Here is a 4,545-nt window from a genome sequence, read left to right on the forward strand (position 1 = left end):
GCCATTTACCTAATACATCCCACTTATATATCATGCATATCACTCAACAAGAATATCCAACCACAAATTTCACATCATACCAAATATACCATACACATATACTTTGACATAACTTCACCACCATTAGCAAATATATCAAATATGATTCACATATAAATATATAATGGCTTAAACATCAAAACTAAACTTAACATAATAAATAATCAACCCAAAATCAAACATAAACATAAGCTAGCCTATACATGCCATAGGTTTAAGTTCAACTTTATAAAAATATCGAAACAGTCGATAGTGTGATAGGCTTCTCTGACGATCCTTGAGCCCGTAACTAGCTTCCAAAATCTATAAAACAGAGAACAAACATACACACACAGTAAGCTATTATAGCTTAGTAAATCATAAGCAAATAAAATATTCAATGACATTAATAACTCAACTTGACTAAACCAATTCATGCTACTATAATCGCATTTAATTTCAAACTTGCAAAATCATATACAACATATACATCTATGTATCAACTTTAACTTGACCGAAATTCACATATATTCATTATCAAAATTATCATTTACTTCCAAGGTCACAATGTCGTCATATGGCCTAATATATATATACATTCATATATGTATACACATAATTCACACATTGATATCACATATATATACCATTTGGCCAAATATATTTGCATTCAAACATACACATATAATTAACATTATAACATGTATAATTCATATCATCATTTCAAGTACAAAACTTACCTTATTTTCCATATATTAACTAACACATACCTAAGCCTTTTGATTCGATTTCACATTCTTCTTTACTTAACATTACCCAATGAACCATTCGGAATTAAAAATGATACTCGGATAGTCTGAAAGCTCGTACAATGCCAACGTCCCAGACGTGGTCTTACACATAATTGCATATCGATGCCACTATCCCAGACAGGGTCTTACTTGTAAACACATATCAAAATCACATATCGATGCCAACGTATTAAATGTGGTCTTAGTCGCATACATATTTCGGATTCACATATCGATGCCAACGTATTAAATGTGGTCTTACTCGCACACATATTTCGGAATCACATATCGATGCCAACATATTAAACGTGGTCTTAATCGCACACATATTTCGAAATTACTTATTGATGCCAACGTATTAAATGTGGTCTTACTCGCACACATATTTCAGAATCACATATCGATGCCAATGTATTAAAATTGGTCTTACTCGCACACATATTTCAGAATCACATATTGATGCCAACATATTAAACATAGTCTTACTCACACACATATTTTGGAATCACATATTGATGCCAATGTATTAAACATGGTCTTACTCGTACACATATTTCAGAATCACATATCGATGCGAACTAAAAAATGTACCATTATAAAACCGAATTATAAGATCATATAACTCACAAATCATACCACAATCACTTTTTTAATTACTCAATGTCAATTCATAACTTACTAATAATCATTACAATTATTTATAGATCACATATATTGAAATTTAACAACATCTATTTGATTATAAACTTACCTCGAACAACGACGATCGGAACGGAACGACTATTCAATAACTTCGATTTTCCCACGATCCAAATTCAATTTCTTAGTTCTTGATCTAAACATATTCAAATTAAACTTGTTCAAACACAAATTCATTCAATTTAGTCCAAAAACACATAAATGGGAAAATTACCATTTTGCCCATGACATTTCACACTTTTCACAAATTAGTCCCTATTGCACAAAACAAAAAATATGCAAAATTTCAATATACCATGCTTAGGCCGAATATTCATCTTCCTTATACAAGTCCACACATTTCTTTTATTTCATTTTTAGTCCCTCAATTTATAATTTTTACAATTTAGCCTTAATTACTCAAATTCATCAAAAATTCAAATACAAAACATGTTAATCTATCACATATCTTTTATTTTCCAGCATCAAAAAACGAAAATCACAAGCTTTCAACAATGGCAAAATACAAAATCATCATCAAATTCAAAAATTGAGACATGGGCTTGATAGATAACATAGCAACGATCTCAAAAACGTAAAAATTATCAAAAATCGAGCTAAATTGCATACCCTAATTAAGCATGCACATGACCAAACCCTTAAACTCTTTATTTTTTTTCTTTCTTACGACATTCGGCAATTAAAAAGATGAATGCATGGCTTTTACTTATTTTATGTTTTATTATATCTTATATTATTTAACATATTACAAAATTAACCTTTGTAAAATTATTCCCATTCCACTAACTAATCGCCAAATTTGTCCATGAGAAAATTCAAGGGTATAATTGCATTATAAATACCCCACATTAAAAGAACAAATCAATTAGGCACTTTAACAATTAGCATGCAAATTTTGCATTTAATGCGATTAAGCCCTTTTATTAAATCAGACACTCATACGATAATTAAATCGCAAAAATTTTACACATATAAATTAACACATTATAAACGTAGAAAATATTATTTAAAATATTTTTTCGACTCAGATTTTTGGTCTCGAAACCACTATTTTGAATAGGGCTCTAAATCGGGCTATTACAGTGTACCTCACTCGCTCGTGTGTAACCCGTGTCTCAGGCCGTGTGAACCCAAAATTCACCTGAAATGAAGCCATTTCATAACCTAATCATTCATAAACATTCAAACCAATTTTGCACACTTTCAAGGGACCTAAACATCATCTAAGCACACATAAAGTTTCCATTTCAAAGACCCTAATTCAACTAACCAATATGCCATTCAAAGGCACCACATTTATAACAAAACAACAACTATCAAAACATGACAAGATTGTTTCATTTCATGCATGATAACCTATTTCAACTAGGTACAAACATACCACATATAACTATTTTCAAACCATTCAAAACATACTACAAAGAGCCTTATAAACATGAAAAATAAGGTAACCAAAATGACATAATTTGATAAGGCATCAAATGGTACCAAACCAACATAACTTTCAAAACTTATACATGCCAAAACACTATTAACACATTCACCAAAATACCATTACAAAACACCCTATACATGCCATTATAAACCTTGGCCAAAATACTTAAAAAAAACTATCGAATTGACTGCTGGATAGTGTGATAGCTCTTCGAAGAGCTTTCAACCAAAACGAGCTTCCAATGATAAATAAAATAAAGAAAAGAAACTATGAAAGCAACGAGTACTTAGTAAGCTTGTATAAATGTTAAACATAACTTACAATTTCTATAATACCATTCATAGAATAAGTATAAACCAAAACCAATGCCATAAGCCTAGTATGAGCCTATACAACATATATATATATATATGAAATCAACCATAAGATATGTGGTTTACCATGTATAAACATAACATTTTACATCATTAATGTTACCATAATGTCATGATTCATTGCATTTGCATATTTACCATTTCCTTTTTCCTTTTCTTACCCATTGAACCATCTAGAATTACATCAGATACTCGGGAAAGCTTACACGAAGTGTGCCCTTACATATAATCGTAACATTTCCTTTACATCAACGCTCACATGAGCTATGAAATAGGTCTACTCACAGGAGCAATAGGTCAGAATATAAGCTACAGATGCTGCTCACACGAGCTGTGGAGAATTCGTAACAAATGCAGGACCTCAGCCATCGGGAATTCTGTGTATGTTGGCAAATTTAAAATTTCAGTGTTCTATCTGTTTGGCGTAGGTTTAATTATGTTAGTGAGCCTCTAGAAGACCCAAGCTTAAGTTAAAATTCGGTAATTTTAGTTAATTCTAGTTCCATAAAAAAGGGGTTCTGGTTAATTCGGCTTTTAAGTATTAATTGGGTAAAATAAAACACAAGGAAGCATGTGGCAGAGTGGCATGTGACGCCACTAGGAAGGCTATACAAGTGGCGTGTGGATGCTAGGGAGAGCTGAGGTTCAAGTCACAATGACAGTATATTAAGGGAATTATTTTTAGGATTAGAAAGGGGAAGTTTTGGAACTCAAGTAAAAGACTGTCAGGAGGAGTTTGAATTGCTCAAGAGATTGAGTAAGGAGGGGATAAGGGAGAGGATTTAGGAGCTGATTAGGGAGAGCAATGTTGGCCGAATGGGGGACTCTTGAGGAGCAAGAGTTGGCCGGCCAAGGGTTTTCCTTAGGGGGCAAGTTTCGGCTAGGTCAAATGCCAAGTATAAGTTCAGCATTAGGGGTAAGCTGTGCCATTTTTTTGACCATCCTCCCTCATCTTCTCTTCCTTTCTTTTTTTCTCCATCTGCTTTCTCCTCTTCTTCTCTCCATAGCTGAATCCTTCTACCACTCCATGCTACACCACTTTCTTACTATTGTTTTTAAGCCTATAGTCGATTGGCTCAAAAAAGCTGAAATCCTGAAAACCTGATTTCTTTTGTGCCATTTTCTTCTAGTCAAAACCCTCTTGTTTTCCCTCATCTTCTTGACTGATTCTCTAGTCCTCTGAACCCCAAGTTTCTGTCAACAAAGCCACTACAAAACCCTCATCTTT

The sequence above is a fragment of the Gossypium hirsutum genome, chromosome A09 (assembly GCF_007990345.1).
Source record: "Gossypium hirsutum isolate 1008001.06 chromosome A09, Gossypium_hirsutum_v2.1, whole genome shotgun sequence".
Classification (NCBI taxonomy): Eukaryota; Viridiplantae; Streptophyta; class Magnoliopsida; order Malvales; family Malvaceae; genus Gossypium; species Gossypium hirsutum.